Source organism: Mercenaria mercenaria, chromosome 9 (genome assembly GCF_021730395.1).
Source record: "Mercenaria mercenaria strain notata chromosome 9, MADL_Memer_1, whole genome shotgun sequence".
NCBI lineage: Eukaryota > Metazoa > Mollusca > Bivalvia > Venerida > Veneridae > Mercenaria > Mercenaria mercenaria.
This window is the reverse complement of record NC_069369.1, coordinates 63,844,128-63,869,416: the sequence shown is the minus strand read 5'-3', so window position 1 is coordinate 63,869,416 and position 25,289 is coordinate 63,844,128.

Below are 25,289 nucleotides of genomic sequence, written 5' to 3'. Positions count from 1 at the left end.
GGCTATCCACCTCAAGCAATGAAGGTTTCAATATATGTGACTGACTTGTAACGTTATTGAACGAGTCTATTTTCTGTTTGGCGAGAACATACTCGCACAACATTCTCCCCCAAGTAATCTTTGGTGGAAAAATTCCTTCAGTACTGTAAGTCTCAAGCACACCGTTTAGTCCGTATTTGTGTAGAATCCGGCATATGTCCGGAATAAATCCTTGGGTTTGATTGTCGTAGTTAATGTAATGAAAAAGCCTATTGTTAAAACATGTTTTGCTAAGTACGAATTCGACAGTCTACACAACTGACCGAGAAACTGTAACTTTTTGTGTTCTATGATCGTTTCTATAGAAGTCATGTTCAAGGCACACAACGTAAAATCAGTTGATGTTCCCTTCGGGAAAGATTGCATATGTTTGAGACAGAATCGATGCGAACGTTCAAGACGTACGATATCATTAGCAGTAAGCGAAGACCAAAGTTCACAGCCATACAATGCTTTCGGAATAACAGTAGCATTATATATAGTTCTGGAAGAAATTGGATTCAAACCTTGCGGACTGATTCCGCTATTGATAATACTTAAAAATGTTCCCCTGAGCTTAGTACAAGCATTATCAACCAATTCCTTAGTTGTCAGAAATGGATCAGTTTTCACACCAAGATGTACGTAACACGATGTTTCACGAACGACACTGTTTCCAAGAGTAAACGCTCTATTTTGATCAGTATTGTTACCACGTTCATTAAAGACAACCACAGCACATTTGTCTGCATTGTAGCTATAACGCCAACGTTTTGAGTAGTTTTCACATATATTTAGCATTGCGTTAAGCCCCTGAACTGAGTACGAAATTAGCACCATGTCGTCGGCTACAGTAGGAGAACTGAGTCTGGTGTCATACAAACACACGCCACAACCACTCTGTTCCAATGCATTTATAAGTCCATTTATGTACAGAAGATATAGAATCGGGGAGCTCTTTCCACCTTGTCTGGTACCTTGAAGTACCTTAAACCAATTCGAATATTTCCCTTGAAATCTTACACAACTCGAAGAGTTTGCATACATTGCTTTAAATGCTAGAAATGTGGTAGTATCAATATTTGTCTCAAAGAGTAACTTATACAGCATCCCTTGATGCCACACAGTGTCAAATGCCTTGCGTCCGTCCATGAAGCACACATACATCTTGGAACCGAATTCACGCGCATAATATACACATTCCCTTAGTAAAAATGACGTCATAAGGCAAGATAGACCGTCCTGAAAACCACCCTGTTGGTTGTTTATTGTTGTCATTATATCACTTTTTGATCTATATAGCAAAACAGATTCATACAATTTAAGGATTACTGAGGACAGGGTAATCGCACGATAATTATCTGGATTATCTTTCCTTTTGTTCCCGCCTTTATGTAACGTTACAATAACTCCTCGCTTTAATGTCTCTGGAATAAAAGCACGTCTGAGCATCCATGTAAAAATATTGGCTAACACAGGTGCTAAAATGTCTTTTGCATAAATTAAATGTTCATATTGTATTGTATCATACCCACTAGACTTCCCTTTCGGGCATTGCTCTATAATAGACTTCACCGTTTCCGGTAATACCGTAACTGAAGTATCCGGTTGCAGGGAATGTGTTGACATATTCAAAGTTTGTGATATGATATTTTCAAAGTTTGTATCATAATCATTGTCTTCATTTGGCGTATATAAATCCTTAAAATAGCCGTACCAACCATCAGTAACTCGATCTTGGTCTCTAACAACAGTACCATTAAAGTTAATTCCAGCAGTAAGATTACCCTGTTTCTTTTTTCTCTTGGTATTAACCATTTTCCAGAATTTATTCGCATCAACTTCTGCGGTACAGTCAATTTCATGAAGGAATTTAATTAAATGCTCATTAACATAACGTCTGTGTAAGCGCCTGAAGTCACGTTTAGCCGTTTTATATTCACAATAATACCTATCACTGACGTCACGGGGCCGCCCCTGTCGACACCATTCCTGTCTGATTAACTTCATCTTATTATGAAGAACAGTAAGTTCATTATTCCAGTACGGTTTGAGATATTCTAGATAACGTTTCTTTGGCAACGAATCATTGGCATAAGTTGTAACACTTTCAACTAGCAGTGCATACGCAGTCTCAATTGATATTGTATCTAATTCACAGTGCGCTAGATGCATTAAATTACAATCGGACATCAACAAGTTATTGTACAAATCAATTTGCACATTGTTACATTTACCCCAATTTACAAACATTACATCGCTATCAAAAGTGTCAAACCTGAGAATAGGAAAACTGACTATACAAATGATAGGCCTATGACATGATACATTTAAACAGTTGTCATCTAGAACTTCGCAATGTTGAACACAATCAACCATTTCAACAGACATACAAATAAAATCTATCAATGTCTGATATTTGCCGTCATATGAAACATAAGAGCTCTGTGCTCCTACACAAGACCCTGTGACATTTACAGGAGTGATATTAGTATCTAAACAGAACCTATGCAGCAATATATCTCTAGTACGTTTGCTAGAAAAGTCATATTTGGCATTAAAGTCGCCCAAAAAGAAAACTGTTCCACTATTCGTATATGTGTTCCAAATGTCATATAATTTACCTATATAGTCACTATAAAAATCAGTTGTATGATTAACACATGGCAGATAAACCTGAAATATGTATACATACTGATTTGGTGCAAACTGAAATTGCACTCCTACTATTCTATCATCATTCATTGTCAATGGAACCACAAAGTTATCGTGACGTCTGTGCCACATAATTGCAACACCTCCCTTCCCGACCCTTCTCTTGCTCGGAAACATAAGATCTTTATCACATACAGCATATGCACGATAATCGGAGGTTAAAGTTTCTATAAAATGTACATTATGAGGATATAAGTAATGTTCGGAAATACCACAAAAATCAATATCATATTTCTGTAACGAATCACATAAATACGATGAACTGGACATTAACCCAGTCGCATTCCACGTAAAAAACTTAATATTCATAAGTATCAGAAGTGCGTACACAAGTGTTAAAGAACTAAACAGGAGTTTAGAGCTACATGGATGATATATCCTACCCATCACAAAATTAATCAACGTCTACGGAAGCATAATCTTCCTGTAAAAGTTCATACGAATTTACACTGCTGTAATTGTCTGCGTCTTTATTACGACGCATGCGTGGAGGTACGTCACGTGACACTGTAAATCGTCTGCTTCCACGTTTATCGCGAGTTTGCCTTAGCATTGCATCACGCGACAACCACGGTCGACATATAATTCCACGCGGCCAATATTTTTCATGCAGGACATGATTCGCTTTATCATCATTTTCAACGTTCAGTCTAATAATAACCGTATTTTTAGACCGTTTGACTGGGAAAATCCTTACGTTCGTGACTGACGGACCTTTTGAATTCACAAATGAATAAATTTCCTGAATTGATGTAGACTCAGTATATCCACCAACAAAGAATCGTCTCGTCTTGCGTCGAGTGCTTGTTTTGAATCCATCGTCCCGACAGGAGGTAATAATCACAGGTATTGGACGTATTACCTGCTCAGCATAAGCAGCACTATTATCCAACCCAGTTACACGTGCCGTTGATAAGTCGTCCGTGCCGGTAGTTTGCGCGTCACTAGTGACAGAGGTATTAACCGCTGATATCGGACGCACTTGCTGAATAACACAACCAGAATCATTCTCAAACTCGATTGCACGTGACATTGATATGCCGCCCGTGCCGTTTAACTGCGCGTCGTGATGAGGAGTGGTGACGTCATTTTCATACTCAGGCATATGTGTTTCCATGGTAACTGTAGAAGCATGGTAATCTGTCGTCACTAGCTTTTCTACTGTTATAATTCCTGAGGTATCCAAGAAATTCTCAAGTTTAGTTATACGATCAGTCATGGCCAGAATTGTCAACTCTATAGGTTTGAGTATGTCCTGTAATACACTTAAAGTCTGGGATTTCATATCGGTCACACAGTTAGTTATATGTTTACCGCATTGGACAAGATCACATTTTATAGAATCCACTGACTGGCGCATTGTTTTCATTTGTTCGGCCCTTAACTTATCTGCAGAATGCATTGTCTGTTTTATATGTAGAACATCTGCCTGTAATGTGGAGACTGTGTCTTTAATCAAACCAAGTTCGATTGCACTTCCAGAACCCACAGCTTCAGAAGTTTTCTTAAAAGGCGTTTTTAAGGGAGTTTGTAACTGGGAGGGTCTGGGTTTACCGTTACTAAGCAACTCTTTCATAACGCTATATTCTTCCCCTTCCATTACTGACACCAGTCTATGTATGTCTGTTGCCAGTTTTACCGGAAGCTTATCGCCTTTTCGAGTCTCCATTCTTTTCTTTAATTCAGCCTGGATTCCAAATGGGAAATCATCGTACGCTTTAAGGGCCTCAAAACACATTTGTCGCACTCCCTCTAAATCAGGTTCGGACGACGCATAATCGCGTAATATCCGAGAGATAAACATCCCCTCGGGTAGGTCTCTGTACCATGTTATTAATCGATTATATTCAACTAGGAATTTATCTTCTTTGACAAGTCCAGTTAAATTGTCATCGTCAAAGTCTTTGTATGAGAACGGTACTTTAACCTCTGTATTGTCATCTAAGCTTAAAGGCTCAACCCATTTTGCAAGTAAGGTTTCAGTTCTCAGGTCGTTCAACACGACTTTTATGTCGTGTTATTTGTGCTGTTTTAGTTTCTCAGCTTGAATATTTCGTCAATATTTCCGCTTTCATAGCTTTAGGTATTGTATAATCACCCCTTGGTTAGGGTGCCTACTTTTTAATGTAATATGCAGGCTCCATAACCTCAGATTTAGATCCCCTTTTTAAATACATGTAACAGTTTGATTAGTTCTGTCCAGTGTTTTCTCGATTAGGGCGAACCCATTATTTAACTGGGGACCATTCGCCATTTTTCATGGAATTGTAATTACACGCTCGTGTATCATTGAAGGTTCCATGTGCACCGTCGTATGAACACATTTTCGGATGTCTCTTAATTGTTTTTGTACTTGTAGCGTGTGTAAATACTGAGTTCTGCTCAACCCGGGGCTAGGGGTGTAGACGGTAGCATCCATTTCCACTACCGTCCATGAACAGGCTCAATCAAACCGTCGTTTGTGTCGTGTTGAGCGACCTGTGGAGTTTCCACTTTTTCTATTTCATGATTCTTTTGTTTGTTTGTTTTGGGTTTAACGCCGTTTTTCAACAGTACTTCAGTCATGTAACGGTGGGCAGTTAACTTAACCAGTGATCCTGGATTCTTTACCAGTACAAACCTGTTCTCCGCAAGTAACTGTCAACTTCCCCACATGAATTATCAGAGGTGGAGGGCGAATGATATCAGACACAATGTCTTTTATCTATTCGTCACGGAGAACATAGCCCCGCCTGGGGATCGAACTCGCGACCCCGCGATCTGTAGACCAACGCTCTGCCTACTGAGCTAAGCGGGCGGGTTCGTTCCATAATTCTTTTAGAATGGCAATGTATTAACTCATGATTTTAAAAGTTGTCACCTTCCTAATACTGTATATTTTACATCATCCCCATAAAACTGGTTTTTATATACCTTCTCTCAGAAATGTCTTTAAATTATTATTATTTGTTATATCCAATTTAATTCTATAATCCGTGTTTTAGTTTTGCATTTCATGTAATTCGATTATACTTACCTTTACATGAAAAAGAGATGGATAAATACTTTCTGTCTGTGTTTGTATTGTATGTAGACGCTTAATCCATGTCGTTGGTTTTATATATTAGATGGTCTGGCAGTGCTTTTTTCACTTCACATGAAATAGAGAATGTGCATAATTAACCTAAGTCTTTAAAGTTAACACTTTTTGCTTGTTCAGTGTCTTTATAAAAGGTTTTGAAAACGTGTTATTTTTACACATTTGTTTGTCAGTAACATTACGGCGGGCAGTTAACGTAAACAGTGTTTCTGGATTCTGTACCAGTACAAGCCTGTTCTCCGCAAGTAACTGCCAACTTCCCTACATGAATCAGAGGTGGAGGACGAATGATTTCAGACACAATCGTCACTAAGAGCATTCTCCTCGCCCGAGGATCGAATTCACGACGTCGCGATCCGTGGATCTGCGCTCTCCCTATTGAGCAACGCGGGTGGTCTTATACACTTAAGATGATCTTAAGCTGTATCTACTGCATGAAATAAGGATGGATGTATCAATCCTTGCCTTCAATTTTACAATGTATGTACAGGTTTGACAACATGCACTAAAAAGGTTGATTAATCCTGTTCTTTAAATTTACAGGGCTATTGCTTTCCAGTGTCAATTTAAAATATCAATAGTCCATATGAAAGGATGGGTCAGTCCATGCCTGATTTAGCAATTTTCAAAATGGAAAAGAAATAGAGGAGTGATATAATACATGCTTTCAATCCATGTCTGTGCTTATAAATATTTTCGATGATTAATCCATTCTTTATTATTATTTACTGTTTTGTTTCAGTTTATTATATTAAACGTATTTGAACTGAATGATTGATTAATACATAGTCTGTAAGGAGATCCTTTTTAAGCATAGAATGCAAATAAACAAAGTATCGGCAGACTCGGTTTGATTGAGTCTGTTCATGTGAGATAATGGAGAGTGAAACACTCTTCCCTCACGCCAACCAGCATTGACTTAATCTGAATTCTATTATAATAGTAAATTGATTGAACTCAATGATCCCTAATGACAAGACTGAGTCAAAGTATGGGTAGACTTTTTACAGACGCAGCATGACACCAAAAACATTGATTTTCTGATAGTTAAAAAATCTCAAAGGAAATCCTTTGGAACAAAATCTGAAAAGTAGATCCCTCGGAAGCACCGAAAACAAGGCAAACAGTGAAAATTGCAGACTCGGTTTGATTGAGTCTGTTCATGAGCAATAATGGAAAATGCAACACTGCCCATGCCCCCTAGCACAGGCTTAAGCAGTATTCAATCTTCAAATCTAAATGAGTTGAAATCAATGATCCCGAAGGACCAGAAGATATAACAACACTGAGAGGAAGTCGGGGCGACCTTTTACGGCCGCCACACAACACTTAACACCCGCTGTGAAGTAAATAAAATCTGAAAATAGATCCCTCAGAAGCTTATAGAATATATAAAAAGAATTAGAAGAATTAGAAACAAGTCCTAAAATGTTTTAATCTGAAGTATCCCTGAATTACTAGTGTGCAAGAAAATTAAGAAAATAAAATATCTTTACTTAATTCATTATATTATATATGACTCTAATACTATGAATACAAACATGCAAACATTCGTTTAAGATTAATCCGAAAACAACAACAAATTCTCCTTCATAGACATTTATTTTTTATTCCAAAAATGTTTCTTAGCACTTAATTCAAATAGGATAATCGGATCGATTGATTCTACTGCCACGTCTAATTGATAGAAGTCAAAACAGTGTGTGAAAAGAACATTATAAAAAGCAATTCTACCGCGAGACGGTTGCGGGAAACTAGCAAAGGTTAAATAGAACTTGTTCATTCTAATTTGCTTTACAATGATTCTATATCCTCCTGGGACGCTTAAGACAATTTCAGAAGATTGTAGAAGACCGCTTATTGCACACAATCAATAGAGAAAGTCGTGTGTTTATTCTGAAATAACAGAGAAAATAAATCATAATTGAAAGAGGTTCATCATTTTGTTTTCGACAGTTAATCTTCATTATTAGGCAAGAGGGACCCCTCCACGAGTACAAAATTTCACAAGGAGAATTAATTTTTCGCGAAGAATAGAGAACATATTGGAACTAGACAGCTCTAAACAGTCTAAATATAAAGCAGAGCAACTTACAAGACTACTTAATTATCACATTATACCTTACGCGTATTGTAACTTTCTAAAAAATACTCCCAGGTGTTTGTAATTATAAAAATATACCTGTACACTGTCAAGAAGTAGAGCACATGAAACAAAGTCACACATTGACACTGTGGAAGGATATAACAGACGGGGCCCTTCTTATATCCATTAACAATGTAACATTTTAGTTTTAGGAGGTTCTTAATAACACGACTAACATCCAAGTAAAGACATAACACATAACATGGTTCGAACAAAGAGTCAGCTGAAACATGTTGCAATTGGAAATTCAGTAATATTTGAAAAGATAGCCGAGGCTAGGGGGTGGGGCACGCGGACTAACAGTGTTAATGGCTATCTGTCCTCACATTTACCTGAAATTCAACTTGTAGGTGAGACAGTGTAAATGAAAAGTGAGCTAAGTTCAAGCATAATTGACTAAATTTCCGATGGCATAAAGTAAAACATACAAATAGGGTCACTATTCATTTTTTGTTTTGTTTTGGGTTTAGCGCCGTTTTTCAACAGTGTTTCAGTTTTGCAGTTAACCTAAGCAGTGTTCCTTGATTCTGTACCAGTACAAACATATTTCCGACAAGCAACTTCCCCTGGAGGACGAATGATATCAGACACAATGTGCTTTACATACGCCCCGCCCGGGGCCTCGCGAACCGTAGATCTGCGCTCGTCCTATGGAGCTAAGCGGGTGGGCGGATAGGCTTTTGGGTCCCTATTCAGGCTAATCAGCTTGTCCAAATATCTGCCATCAGTTCTCAGCACTTTTCTAAAACACTTCGCCAAACTGCTTTTTCATGGAAAAACTAAATAATGTACACTTTCACAGTTTGGTAAAGTGTTTGACACCCTGACAGCACTTGCAGCATATCTTCGAATCTTTCTAATTCAGCTTTAAAATGTGTTATTTTTTGTTGGCTTAAACATCGCACCGACACATTTATAGGTCATATGGCGACTTTCTAGCTTTTGATGGTGATTGAAGACCCCAGGTGCCCCTCGATGCATTATTTCATTCCGGGCGGGTACTGGGTAGAACCATCGGCATTCGGTAAGCCATTTGGAAGGTTTCCTATATCCCAACAAAGAATTTAACGCCCTGAGTGGAGCTCGAACCCACATCGGTGAGTGGCAGTTGATTCAAAGTAAGCAACCTTAACCGCTTGGCAACGGAGGCCCCGACAAACAGTTCTTTCTGTAACGAATAAAACACTGGAGTATAGCTGGTGTACCGAAAAACGTTAAGAAATGACGTATTGGGGATCTGCTCATTGAAGCTGAAAGGGCAGCACAGAAACAGAATCTATTTTGCTTAACATCCTTTAACCATCCGTGTAAGTGTATTCGCAGTTCCTCAGTAGGGAGGTGTCACTCTTGGTCCTGATCCTGTTTAGTTATCGAAAATGGAATTCTGGAAGGTCTTCTTGAATAGAACGTCGCTACATATACTGCTAGACGCATCAAAAATGAAACAAAGGTCAGTACGAATACTCATTTTCACTTATGGCGTTCCGCTTTTTCTTCATTTGCGTACAAAAGTCACCTTAAATTATATAGATTTTTTTCAATACTATAATTGGTTTAAGAGAGGGCACAACGAGAATTTAAAATGGGAGTCCAAATGCAATCAAAATGGCCGTTATCATGATCATGAGAAATGCAGTTGAAATTTGTGTTGTCTGAACTGCGACGTGCAACACTTAACTGTAAAACATAGAGGATATAAAAAGAGGTAATCCATGTCAAATTTCTCAGGGATGTATGGGCTTTTTGTGTCGATTCGCCGTAAAATCCAACGCACTCATCCTTATGTCAAATTTACACATGGCGTTGGATTTACAAAAACTAGACAAATTGCAAATGCCTCATTTACACTTTCGTTACGCAAATCAACTTATATGCTAACTACAACATCTAGCACAAGCAAAACATCACAGTATATTGATGCCTTTTCGCAACCTGATTCTTTTACTGTTTCCAGCGTGTAAGAAAACCGGAGGTTCTTGTTTGTCTACTCATCCCCTATGTTTTACTCATTTTATTATGATTCTATCAATTCATTCTAAATTTATTCCACAGAAATTTAAGACCAACGATATGTCTACTTCACGAAAGTAGTATTTAACCTCCGTCATATATTATTTAACCAGGGAAACATCCCCGGACTGCTAAAACCAAAATTGTAAATCATATTCAGAACAATTATTTTCTGATAAATACTTTTTCCAACAGCCGGAGATGTCGTTTCTTTGATTGCTTTTTGGCAATTTTTGACTGTTTTGGAGCCTTAAATTCCATCAAACCTCCCCCAAGCGCTTTTACATTACACTGATTCGATAACACAGACAGATTCTTATAAAATATTCTACTAAATTCTTCAGTAGAAACATAAAAGATATATTATTTTTTATTAATGTGTAAAGTCACAAACATTTTAATTTCAGACGAAACAATCGATACCTTTAGTGTGTCGCTACGATATGCTGACATGTGTTATGGAAAGCCGTAGCCAGTTGTTGTTCTCACTTCCTAGTAATGGCGGCTGTAAAAACTATCCCCATTATTGGACGTGTCTATATTATCTGGTCCTTTTGGATATGGATAACATTTAGTTTTACTGTAATAAATTTCCTCTTAAACCGGTGCTAGCGGGGGCGGGGAGAGTTGCTCATTTCAACCCAACTCACTCACTCAAACCGAGCTTACTATTACGTTGCTTGGTTGGTCGGTTGGTTCAGGGTTTTTCAATAACTGTCATGGTGATAAATTAAAGGAAAATAATCTAAGCTCGAAAGGAAAGAAAGGGATGGCGAGTGTTGCGGGGTTTTCAGTTCCACTTCACGTAAATCACGTACACATATTTAAACAAGATCCACATCAGGACAAATTAATTCAGTTGAATATGAGGACGTACCGACATTCTCGAAATAAAACAGGTAGAAAAGTTCAGCAGGGAAGGACAGCAAACCGTCTGCCATACAATGCTTCTGCAGACTTCGAAGACAGTATTCATTTAAAAAAAGAAGAAGATTGTGTGTATTACTCTTTATTCTAATCTTATTTTTGCAAAGTTATGCAGCAGCATTTGGAAATCAATTGTTACACGGTACAATGGCTAAGAACCAAAAGCAATAACTACATTCTAAGAAGACAACCTCCCCAAAACGATGAAACGCTAAAGCAGTGTATGTACGGATGTATGTTAACCATTGACATTTATATAAAATATATAAAACAGCTGGACATCAAAGAGAAAAAAACTAACAGATAAAGAAACACATCTGGGAAAGTCAGTCTTCATACTTAACTCCGAACATGTCTGAAAGTAAGAAAGCAGTAAATAAAACCATTCACATTGCAGACATCACAGAATGCTAGTGTAAACATTAATAAAAAAAGTCATTTACGCGTGTATTTAATACCAAATCAAGTAACAAAATGCTCATTTTCAATACTCATGGTAGGCCATAACATTTATTACATTTAATACTCAGTCTAACAATTTTTCGGCGACGCCGTCTAAATTCGTTTTCGTTACCTATGCCACGTGACTTCAGTTTGCAAATCAAACTACTTGATAACGCATTATAGATAATTTATCAAAATGGAAGATTTATGCAACACTCTGCCTGATTGGACGAAAGCGCCAATTTCTTTCACTCTGTTGATTGTGCTACGCTGAGTGAAATGTAGACAAAGCGTTTATCCTAAACGACGCTGTTCACAGTTTTAAAGCTAACTTTGGCTCAGTATATTTAGCAAGAATATTGATAAAGCTCAAAATGATAAGTAAGTTTAATAAATATGATAAAAACCTGTTCAAATACCAACATATATCAAATTAAAGAAAGAGCTGAATACGGTCTGCGTATCACATGAATAAGGGTGTGATAAGAGTCTTTTATGTAGAGAAGTGCTTTTTAAAAGATTTTCCTTGTTACAATTGTCGTCTGTATATGAAAAGGTTTCTTGCTTATGTGACTTATTCAGATTGCATATTAAAATGAGTACTTGTTTGTTTTGATATATTTGTTATAAATTATTTAACTGATTTATTATATATGAATATTTTACTTTAGTATGGTATGCAAATATTGAACTCAGTTGAAATCTGTTTCATTATATATATGCTATATAATAACTGAATCTCATTACACTGAAATGAAGGTACGATGCATACAGTTTATCTATGTGATATGACTACGGTCAAACTTTGCTTATGAAACAGAAATATTGAAATAATTACAATTGTATGTTTTGCTTGACCTTCACTTTTTTATAGGTGTGACGTCACTGTTAAAAGATTCACGAATAGCGAATATACATTTGTTAAAGCGGGATCAGTTGGCCTATTTTAGAAGTAAATAAAAATAATAAATAAAAAATCCTTTAATTGATTTTTCTCATGTATTCTAATCAAACTTGATTTGTAGCATCTTTATTAGTCCCGCAGCCAACTTTGTTCAGCTGGGACATTTGTCCCCTTTTAGGAGCTGCTAGAGCTAAAACTAGAAATGCCTTTATACAGCGTCTCATGAACAGCTTGATGGATCTTTGTCATACTTGGTCTGGAGCATCATTATAAGGTCTTCTTCCAAATTTATTTATAAAGGAACTTGGGCCCTATTAGGGACCACTATAGCTAAAAGTAGATATGCCTTTCTTCGCATTAACCACTAAAATGTAATGGATTTTTATCAAACTCGATGTGTAACAATATCGTAAGGTCTCCTGCTATTTTGTTACAAATGGGGATAGGGACCAATTTAGCTAAAAATATAAACACGTTTAATGACCTCTTCTCATGAACCGCTTCATGAATCTTCATCAAACTACTGCTGTAATTATTCGTCTAAGGATAAACGAAACAAAATTGCAACCCTACGAAACCTTTGCGAAAAATTAAAAGAGAACCATTTAAAAGTGCGTTTGTTAAAGTGCGGTGTTTAGTTTTGCAATTTGAAAAACGTTAGATGAAAGATGAATGTTAGATGAAAAATTCATAAACTTCTTTCCTTATTACAATTCGCCGACCATCATTTTTAAAGATATTTCTTGTTAAATTATGGTATAGATTTTCGCTGAACTTCTCTTGGACAATGACAACAGTAATGTTTCGTCACTATTTTTGTGCGGAATGACGTTTAATATAATACATACTGGATTTCTGATAAATTGTTCAATTTATCTTATCTTTGCTATTTTATTTAAGGTATGAAGTATGTTTTGCTAATCAATCAATTAGGAAATACTTTTCAGTATAAACACTTAGATAATTGCTTTCTAATACAAAGTTTCAAGTAAAATGTAGAAACAGCGTTTCCTTATTTAGTATTATTCAGCTTATTTTGTTGATACATGAACTCATTGTTGGAAGGGAAATTCCCATGTGTGTCATAAGTGAAAATGGTTGAATAATTTCTTTTCATGAATGATTAAAAGCTTGAATTATTTGAATAACAGCTCGTCACATTTAAAGATGCTGTAACAGAGTACAAAAGTTTGTAAGTTGTGTGTATTGTAGAGCAGTATAACAAGTCGATAACTTTTGAACTCTGTTTGATACTCCTGCACTTTTTTATTTCTTGAACTGCCTCATTATTTTCTGTATTATATTGTCTTCATTAAATCATTTAGAAGATCAAATTAAAGCAAGAACACGGCTTTACAACCGCGCCTACATCTGTACCATTTTTTTCGTGTTGGGCAACCTATACTTTATTTTATATTTGGTTTAGTATAGCGCAGAAATATTCAGTACAATTTCAAAGGGCTGTAACTCCTAAACATGGCATTTTACATTCATGCCTGACAGTATGCGCAAGTGCACTTCATTGTGAAACATTTCAGTAAATTTGAGAAGTCTCTTGAAAACTACAAGAACGGACAGACGGACGGAAGGTCAAGGCGGCAACAATATCCCCTCCCCAAAGTAGGTGTTTAAAAAGCTGAAGTTATATTGTTTGTATCAGCACTGCACTTAAAGATATCCTATTTAAAGAGTGAAATCTTACGGACATTAAGTCACATAAACATAATGTGTTGTTTGCACCTTTATTAGCTATGTATGAAAATTTACAAACATTCGCCATTCAATTAAGTAAAATAAAACATACGCACAATTCTAACGGTGTATACATAAACTAACATCCGAAATAATTACATCAGGGACCCTTTTAGTCTGTGACACCAGTTTATTAAACTCTACTTTGACTTCTCACTTTCAAGGTTATTGAATTATAACTTTTGAAATAAATCATGAAAGCAAATTGCAGACGATTATTTGACAGGAATTGTAAAAGTAACAAGATATAATTTAATGCCGTTCGGCTCTCTTGAGGTTTGTGATTTTTTAGGCTTTTTCGACAATGCGGGTTTATGCGAACGAAGTACTGTTGTGGTGATTTAAGGGACTTAATACCTTACTGGTAATACGAAGGGGCTTTAATACCTAATTCTTCCATATCGGGCTGGCGTTTCCTGTATTTTTTCCGCACCCCCTACCCCCATATGCAAGATGACTCGTACTGTCATTGACAAGTTACGAACTGTATTTACATATAAGATTCGTGCGTTGATCATATATATGTTTATGTACAATTTCATAAAAATCATATATATAAATAGTTTCTCCTTGTGCTTTTTGTATTGTATATGTCTCGATTTAGATAAAAAAATTATCAGCTCAGAAGATATTTCAGCGACCGAAACATGCCAATTCTTGACCACGCTTTGTCGAGTGTCGCTGAGATGAGGGCGTTCCAACGTGCGTCGTGAGGCAAAGTAATTCCAAGATGTTTGTGTGCTTGAACTTCGGGGATCAACTTGGTACTGAAAAGCAAGTCTGGATGATTTAGTTTTGCCGTCTTTTTCAAAGATTCCGTTTTGTCAAGATTAAAGGACACTGGCCATGTTTTTGACCAAGAAAAGATAGTGTTGAGATGTCTGTTTAGTTTTGTTGCAGCCGATTTCTAAGTGTCAACAACAATATAAAGACTTGTGTCATCAGCGAAGAGCTCGATTTTACAGCCGATATCCAGAACAATGTCGTTAATATATAAACAAGAAAGAGCTGAGGACTTAGTATAGAGCCTTGAAGAACGCCAGCCGTGACATAAGACCAAGAATAGGAGAAATTTCCATATTGGACCCGCTGGCGCCTGGAGGAGAGATAAAAAGAAAACCATTGCAGTAATGAACCTCTCACGAAAAGACGGGACAATTTGTAAAGAAGACTGCGGTACCAAACCCTGTCAAATGCTTTGGAAATGTCACAAAACACAGTACATACAAGAGGTTGTGTATGATTAAGTGGTTGTAAATATATTTATGTACTCAGCGGCCCAAGCGTTTAAAGATTGGAGTAACGTTAGCAAGTTTTCAATGTGACGTAAAAGTTGAAAAATGAAGTAGTGTATTAAAGAAGGCTGCCAGAGACTGTGCCAAAGCAGGGGGTCCTTCACGGCGGAGGTGTCTAGGACTGACCAGGTCAGGACCAGAACCTTTGAGGGATCTTTGGACGAGATTACATCGGATACATCTTCAAGGTTATGTTGATGCTACAGAGGACTGGTACCACTGTGTCTGGAACAGCTGGAAGAGAGGCATCTTTATCGTCAAGATTGGATTGTGAGATGAAGTAGTTATTAAGACAATTAAAGGGCAATAACTTTGAAGTTACTGAAGAGATCCTACTGGAAGATGTGATTGCACCACCGCCCCGTTGTGATCTATATTTGTGTAACATGGATTACCATGTTATGCGGGATATTAATTCTGCGTTACTTAGTCTAGGGGATATTACTATCAAGTTATAGGAGGAAAGGTCACGAGCTGATTTTTAATTATATGGGTTTTGGTAATCCAGCTGAAATGCTACTTTAACTAGAAGCATTTTCAATTACGGAAGCACGGGCGAACAGACGGACGGGCAACGCCAAATCTATGTCCCTCTACCTTCGGCGGTTGGTGGGTGGCGGGAGGGGGTGCGGGGGCTAACAATCGCATCGACTATTTAAATAGTTTCATTTGTTGTGTTGTGGAAAGTTATCATTTTCGTTTCTAGTTCAGAAGTTTTCGCCGAAAAACACTTGAATTATATAATTTATCTTTTCAAACACCCGCACGAATAATAACACTAGGCATGTCCACTATGCTGTTTGTTTGGCTTAATGCTGATAAAGTTTAAAGCATAATCGAGGAATTAAATTTTATAATTCGCACGTAATCGGAGTCAGTGGCGCGCATTACGAGACGTATCAATCAAAACGAGACCGCTTATTTACCGAGTCTCTTCTATTTGGTCTTGTAACACTACTTGCTTCGTAAGAGTCTACTTGTAGATTGAAATATATCGTACGTAGCCAGTGCAGTTAATCCTCTTCAAAACAATAATATTATTTTATGATAAACACTTTTTATTTTTCATAGTCGCATAGGTCATTCTTTTCATTATTTTATTTTGACAATTTCTGATTGCAATTGTAACTTTTTTTAGGGTTAGATCATATCAAGCGTTATTTGGAGCGAAGTGATCACAACGGTGCAAAAATATCATACGTACCATTCAACTGACATTATTTGTTAAAAAACCGACCAAGGAAAATAAATTGAGCCGCACCATGAGAAAACCAACATAATGCATTTGCGACCAGCATGGATCCAGACCACTGGCACCAGACCAGAAAAAAATGCATCTGTACATGTCCTACCCTACCCCTAGGTATTCTATAAGAACCATGGTCATGAACGGGAAAATATACTAACCTATTTCAATCGCGCGTTTCATACATAAAACACGCAGTTCGGTAAATGTGTACTGTGGATATTAAACATGTGGTAATTTATCTTCCATTGTGTACCGGTCACATTTCTTGAATACTTCTTATCTTTGAAAAGCAACGCGTAGTTTATAGTTTTTACAACGTTACACAAAAAAAAACTTGGTTGAACTTCCCTGGTAAAGTTCCGGTCTAGATTACATAACTATTCTGATTGGCTGATGTGAAAATGTATGTCAGTCGTCATTTTACTACACGTGTACGATAAAATGTGTATATGCATCATAAATGTGCAAAATGAATTATAAATAACAGAACAGATGTATACCAATGTGTGATTTCAAATTCAAAATCGTATCCAAGATGTATTTCATTCATCATTTCGAGTTTTATTGTAAAACTGTGAATATTTTGCACTCTGTTTTTCGCCTAACATGTGCACACTGCCGTGACCTCTAGACCGGATGTTCATTAGGGAAGTTCACGCAAGTTTTTTCTGTAACGTTGACGAAAGCATAAAATATGTGGAGCATCTCTGCAATATGGAATATTGAGACAATGTGACTGGTGCATGATAGAAGATAAATTATCGCTTGTTCAATATACTAGGTACCCATTCAACGAACTGTGCGTTTTAGATAAGAAATGTGCGATTGAATTGGGTTAGTGCACTTTCCCGTTCATGACCATGGTTCTTATAGAATACCTAGGGGTAGCGTATATAACATGTACTGAGGCATTTTCTTTCTGGTCTGGTGCCAGTGATCCAGACCAGTCTGCGCTAACGGTTTCTCTAATTGCAATAGGCTTTGAAAGCGAACAGCATGAATCCTGACCAGACTGCGCGGATGCGCAGGCTGGTCTGGATCCATGCTGGTCGCACACGCACTATGTTGGTTTTCTCTTGGTACGATTCAATTTTTGTTAATTAAACACGATCTCTCATTTACGACTACGACACCAATAACCTTAAGTGATTCACCATTACTTCCAGCTAAGCTATCGGAAAGCAATACAACTGTAAAGGGAGATATATGTGCTCTCACTTATGGAGGCGAGACTTTCCATTATGTCTGGTTATATGTGTCTAGCTACTGATATCAAGTTTAGGACAAATGAAAATAAACGTATTTGTCAAAGGAAGTAATGTGTTTTCTTTGAACAAACATTGGCTGTTAAAATATCGGTGCATTTTTGTTGAAAATATCAGGGTTTGTTTTTATTTTCAAACATATGGTAATGTAATATTTCCTTCATATGAAATTCCGGAAGCTTTCACCAAAAACAATGGAAGTGAGGAGCCTCGACATAAGATACTGCTTTGCCACTGTATGTTATCTCATTTCGACAACTTAACAGATCGTTTTCTTTACATGTACATCGGATCAAAATTGAGCACCCTTAAATAATTACAAGGAATTTTGAAGTGTAGCGTAGGCCAAACAATAATTCATCAAACTGGTTATAGTGTACCAACGCACTTACACAGCTTTTTTGGCCATTAATTCTGAAGAAGACATAAGCAAAGTTGGAATACTATCTACCTACAGTATGCAACATGCATTCTGAAAATTTTCTCAGCATTTGAGATCATGGAATCCATTAATTGTTTTGCTCAGTAGAATGTCCAAGACGGCGGAAAGGGCGTGGAGGGTATTGAACATTTCACGACGTATCAATGACCTGGCACAGTCAAACAGAGATCAAGTATCTCCGTATACTTTGAAATACCTATTATATTCCAGTCATGGAATTCTGTATGGTGGCTGTAAAAAATCTCCCCATCCTAGGGCTCTCAATATTTAAAGAAAAATCAATAAAACATACATTTGTGATAGGGATCTTACCCTGTGTAATGGGTTTTTCAGTTTTTAAAACAAATCTCTAATAGAATACTAGAAGAGTGAAAACTGTCGAACGTGACTGATCACCTTTAAAGATCAGATAACACATTCGGACATGTATGCAGGTTAGACTCTGCGTAACGGCAAAATGTGTTTTTATTGACAAGCACATGCACTTTCAGCGTCGCTTTACAATCATTGTAGATACAAAGAATTCTCATTGACTTTCGCATCACCACGTTTAAAATACATCTTCCAAAATAAAGAGATCTTCCAGCTGTAGGTCATGAAAGTGTTTTATGATAATACCTTTATAAAATTATATTAACGTGTAAACCACTTGTAAGCCACTCCCCTTCTATTGTCACATCTGGTTAACGGATAAAGTAAAGTAATACCACTATTTCAGTAACATATTCCTTAGTGATTTTCTCATCTAGCGTATTGGATCGTTCTTGCCAGATGGACGTCAACTGCTTTCGTTTTCAGTTTATATTGAAAATTTACTCCGATAATAAATAAGAAGGAGATTTTTTATTTGACTTTAACAAAGCGGTATCTTTTTTCCTAAAATACTCGCAAAATTGAGTAATACTGTGAAGATGTCTCTACAGAGAATAGTGATGACAGATTATTCAATTCGTTTGAAAATTAAATACTATATGGAATAAGATGTCCCTTTTTATTAAAAGATAATGTGGAACATAAATCTGCAAGCATTTATTGTAAATGATTTATGTGACGCCGCCTGTTAGATTACAAAAGTCTTAAATATGGAAGCCCTGGAGGGACAGTTGACTTCCGTACTTCCCACTTTTGACTTCTAACATTCGCACTTCTCACTTCCAACTTCTTGACTTCCTACTTCTAACTTCCGCACTTCTGACTTCAAACTTCCACACTTATGACTTCCAACTTCTTACTTCCGACTTCTTACTTCCTTCTTCTAACTTCCACACATCTGACTTCAAACTTCCGCTCTACCTGACTTTCGACTGATTTCCAATTTCAACACTTCTTACTTCCGACTTCTCTACCTCTTACTTCCTTCTTCTAACTTCCGCAATTCTGACTTCTAACTTCCGCAATTCTAACTTCTAACTTCCTGACTTCCAACATTCGCACTTCTGACTTCCAACTTTCCGTCTTTGGAAGTCGGAAGTGTGGAAGTTGGAAATCAGAAGTCGAAAGGCAGGAAGTTGGAAGTTAGAAGTCAAAAGTGCGAAAGTTAGAAGAAGGGAGTAAGAAGTGTGGAAGCTGAAAACCAAAAATAGAAAGTCAGGAAGTTGGAAGTCAGAAGGGCGGAAGTTAGAAGTAGGAAGTCAAGAAGTTGGAAGTGAGAAGTGCAAAAGTCAGAAGTGGGAAGTACGGAAATCAATTGTCCCTCTAGGGCTTCCATACTTTAAGGATTTTGCACAATAACTGCCGTTGTGTTTTATGTTCATTTTAAACATAAACCTATATACCTTATCCATATATTAGCACATTAATTCATATCAAGTTCCATGTACCGAATTCTTCACATTTATTATACGGTAAATGGGACAGTTGCCTTTTCCTACGGGCAGAATTTCTTTAAACTTTTAAACGGAAATATGTATTAAAAACATAGGTACCCAGACCTGATCATGAATTATCTGTGTTTGAAAGTCGGAAAATACTGAAAAAATCGACTTTCAAGGGCAGATAATTCATGATCAAGCCTGGGTACCTATGATTTTTAATACATATTTCAGTTTCAACTTGATTCTCAGTATACAAACTTTAAAGAAATTCTGCCCGTAGGAAAATTTTTGCCTTATATACATATAGGCAACTGTCCCATATACCCTTGTAAATACAGATGCGAGAAGCACATATTTTAGATACATGTAGGTTATTTAGACATTTGAAATTAAACGATGGTGATAAAAGGACAGATAATGACGGATAGCACGTAAAAATCGAATTCTACTGGTATTTTGCAGGGAAACTGAAGCTTACTTTAGCAATGTAGAACTTGATGAGAATGTGTAGTAAACATTGTTGGTTAAAAAGTTGGTCTAGACATAGTTTATGTTGTTATGAAGTTGTTAATTCGATATGGGTGAAACAGTTATTTTGGATATCATATCAAATTAACGCTATTGGCAGCATAAAAACTTATCTCGATAGCATTACAGCTATTACTATGACTTTGTAAATATCATCCTGCACTATTAGAACAATGTTCATTTTGTGTAATGAAAAATATACATACTGGTACTGATGATAAACTTGGACAGATGATAAAGTCGACCACCTTCGAATTATTCGATTGCAATCGGTTATTTATATAATTGAACACACCGTCTAATAGCAACCACTTGCAACACCAAATGGTGTAACAAAAACAAAATTGGTAAATATTCTGCATAAATAAATGACTTACATGCATCTGTTTAAAGGATATTTATCCAAAATTACTGGGGAAGAGGATGTTTTTGCGCATGCTCACTGTCAACACATGAAGGCCTGACATTGGGCCACTTTTCATTATTTGATCCGGAATAACTGTTGCAGCATTTTTGGGAAAGTTTCAATACAATACTATGGGGATTTTTTTTTAAATGACAAAGTGGTCGAATTTACCATCAGTCAACGTTCGTACAGTCCCCATTTTACATACCCCTTTCAGGGCCTCACTTCATGTGAGTTTTCTTACTGAATATAAATTAAAATTATGTCAGTTTATCAGCAAATGTTAAGTTTATTTTGATACCAACCATTGATAACAGTTTGCAGAAATAAAATAAGTTACAGGTAAAAAAACTCATTTTCTGTCCGAGTTTATCATCAGTATAAGTATGCATCAAGTAAATGATTTTAAAGGCCCTGTTAATGACTGTGATAAGCCTATGTTTCATTATTCTATCTGCTATTAACTTTGTGAAGGAAATACGGTGTCCGTCTATTTTCAAGAATATAGACACGAAAACTGGAATGATATTCAGTGAAGAAAATTAATTGATAAAACAACGTTATTTTGTTGAATCATACATGCTAAGTAGTATGTGCAATAGTTTTAATTCTTCAAGACAGACGTTGTTAACGACGACTTCTGTGAGCCTACATTGTTGTGCAAAATAAAATACATTGTATATCAATTTACCTGACAGATCTGTGACATCATTATTCAGTTTAAACTTGTCACTGTTTTACAATCAAACAACACATTTCTTTTATTTTAAAAATCTAAGCAGATTTTCTTCTTTTCGTCAGATATTTTTTATATGATTTAAGGAGGTGTAAGTAGTTGTATGCATTGTAAGTTTTAAGAAAATACAAACGCGAGTACTTGTTACTTCAATACTGTTCTGAATACCATGTGCCCCAACGTGTATTCCATTCAAATATTTTCACAGTACTTTAAGACAGGCATACTCGCATGGGGACTATTTTAGTCTGCGACACCAGTTTATTAAAGTCTGATTTGAATTCTCAGTTTCATGGTTATCAAATTAAACTTTTGAAATAAATTGGTAAAGAAACCAATGGAATATAATTTGTCAGACGTTTGAAATGTAACAGGAACTAATGTACTGCTGCCTAGCTCTCTTGGGACTAAAAACAGAAAATGTTTAGCGAGTTATGTATGACGTTCCTTTGAAAAGTAGCACTACCATACGGGTTATTTCTTAATCCTGTTGATATTTTATATTGTTACAATGACAAATGTATATATTTATGCAGATTGAAATAAATATTATTAAAGCTATATGGGCAGCTCGCCAACAAAAAAAGCTACTCCATATCAAAATCAAAAAAAACAAAAAAAGTAGACCAATATTATGTATAACTCTCTCATATACCTAGAAGGTTACCTCTCCTATAATAACATATAAAATACACAAGATTCAATTATGGAAGATGACGAACATTTTGGGGAATATGAAGGCACATGTTCCTCGATCTCATTGCAGTATTATGAAAAATTGGCAGCACATTTTAACTATTTTTCATAAATTAACATTTATTGGTATAAAGCTGAACATGGCAAAACTGAAAACTCCACAGGTCGCCCAATACGACAAAAATGAAACCGTTGCTAGCTCGGTTCGATTGGGTCTGTTTTGGACGGTAGTGGAAATGCATGCTCCCGTCTACGCTCTCTAGCCCCGGATTGAGTAGAACTCAACATTCGCACAAGCCTCAAGTAGATTCTACCATAATGCAATTTAGAGACATCTGCAGATGTGGAATCTTAAAGATACATTAGAGTTCAATTCTGCGACAAGCGGCGTATGGTCCCCTGTTGAAATAATGGAAAAACTCTAAATGAGGAAACAATGGAGAGACATAAACAAACTGAAATTAAGGATTTAACAAAAAGTAAAGATGTATTCTGGCAGTCGGCTTCGAATGATCGGCAAAGGTCTGTTGTTCCAAATGTATAGTGTGCGACAAATGTTACTGCAGATCTCGTTTTGGTGAATTTAATTTTCATTTAATGTGGAGAGATCTTTAGTATGTTACGTAAATTACAGTGTGGCACATTGCAAATCTTACTAATATTTGTACATATGAATGGTTATCAGCTCATTTTCAAGTAACTTTCGAGAGCATTTTTGCTTCGTTGCTTCGTTTTCTGTATAGAAAAACTAAATAGTTCTCAAATATTGTAACACTTATGGCCCTTGACAAAAGTGGCAGCCATTTTGTTTTGATTGGAGAGGGTGTTAAAACTCTACGTATTTAATATATAGTTAGTTTACATGATTAGCAAAATATTAGATTTATCATAATTCTTCACACATGTAAAGCTTACATCCTGTATGAAGAAACAATACAACATCTTATCAGTAAACACAATTTCACAGCATTATGTGAAATTCCCGGTAAATCGGTGGCATATATAGATATATGTCAGTATTAAAACATTATTCCTGAATTCTTTACCAGTACAAATCTGTTCTCCGCAAGTAACTGCCAACTTCCCCACATGAATCAGAGGTGGAGGGCAAATGATTTCAGACACAATGTCTTTTATCAAATCGTCACGGAGAACATACGCCGCGCCGGGGATCGATCTCACGACCCCGCGATCCGTGGATCAACGCTCTCCCTATTGAGCTAAGCGGGTGGGCTTTTGTCAGATGTATGACTTTCTCACACGAAGAATTCTAAGCCCATAGTAAGCTTCGAATCCACATCGGTGAGGGGAAAATGTATGAAGACTGCGACCTTAGCCACTCGGCAAGAGAGGCCCCCTGAGATATAATCAACCATGTATCAACTTAGTAGACGGTGTTTTGTATTGAGTGTGTACAGTAACAGTTTTTCTACAATCTACTTATTATTAATAAATTGTTTACGCGGCAGTTTAACTACACCTGGCGTAAGGAGTCTCTCAACTCTTACGTTAACAAAGTGTTTTATCCTTTTATGCCCTGAAGTGATAAAGCTTTTGTGACAAAATGACCGGGAAACAATGGATATTATCTCCTTCGAAAGTGATATCAAATTCCTTTTCCTTCGTATCTTTTACAGCTATTCGAAACAGTAATTCCAAATTCTGAAGGAACACTTATGGTTATTGATGTTACAGTCTTAAATGAGACAGTTTGTGTCAAAGTTGCACATTTCATTAACTAAAATATATTTTCCTAGGTCGGCTTTCAACAAAATTTACTAAGTAAATTGGCATGTATGAAATTTTTATTAGAATCTGTCTGTATTATCGAATCACTGTGATGAATGTGCTTTGAAGATCGCTTGATGGAATTTAAGGTTGTATAAAAGCGTCAAGAGGCGTTCAGAACTTGTCAAGAAGCAATCAAAGAAACGACCTATCCGTCTGTTGAGTTGAAAAAGTATTTGAAAGACAAATTATATAGGCACGAGTGCAATGGATATTATTTACAATATTAGTTTTCATGGTATGGTGTGTTATAGGGGCTGAATTATGTATACGGTAGTATTTATACTTCTTTGGAGTTGCACACAATTATATTTTTGTTTATGATCCGTTTGTGCGGTGAGTTTAAAATATATAAAAGAAGATTCAATATATGGCGTCTTAAAGTTCGCTTTCGTGTAGAAAAGAAATTTGAAAATTTTGACATAAGCCTTGATTCTTATTTACACAGTACTGTTCGTATTTCAGTGGTTAATTACACAGTACTGTTCGTATTTCAGTGGTTAATTAAAAATTTTAACACGACCAGCCAGTAACCTACATACATGTAGAGCAAAATCTACCTCGGGTGATACTGCAATAAACCGACCTTGAACTATGCTGCGCACGCACAGTGTTTTGGCTAAATGCTGCGACGTAACACGCAGTTGTAATTTACGTTTGATGAAAATACTCCTCTGATATTTGAAGTAAGTCCTTCGGCCTTCGTGATATATTCATACGCGTAAGAACTCCAAAATTGGGTTATTCTACGATAAACCTAATTTTGATATTTATTATTTCTTAAATCAAATATAATATATGAAGATTATTTCAGGAGCATATAACGTAAAAAGCAAAAATATAGCATACTCTATTCATGCGGGGTATTGAAATTTTCAACACATAGCACGCCAATTAATAGCGTCAAAAACGAAACTCTGTTACGAATAGCACTTAATGAACATACAGATAATATATTATATAAAGTAAAATTACGGGCGATTTTTGTGGCTGGTTAGCCAAAACTCCAATCCTAACATGGTGATGGAACATAAATTATTTTGTTTAGATAGGTACTGTAGACAGATAATTTGAT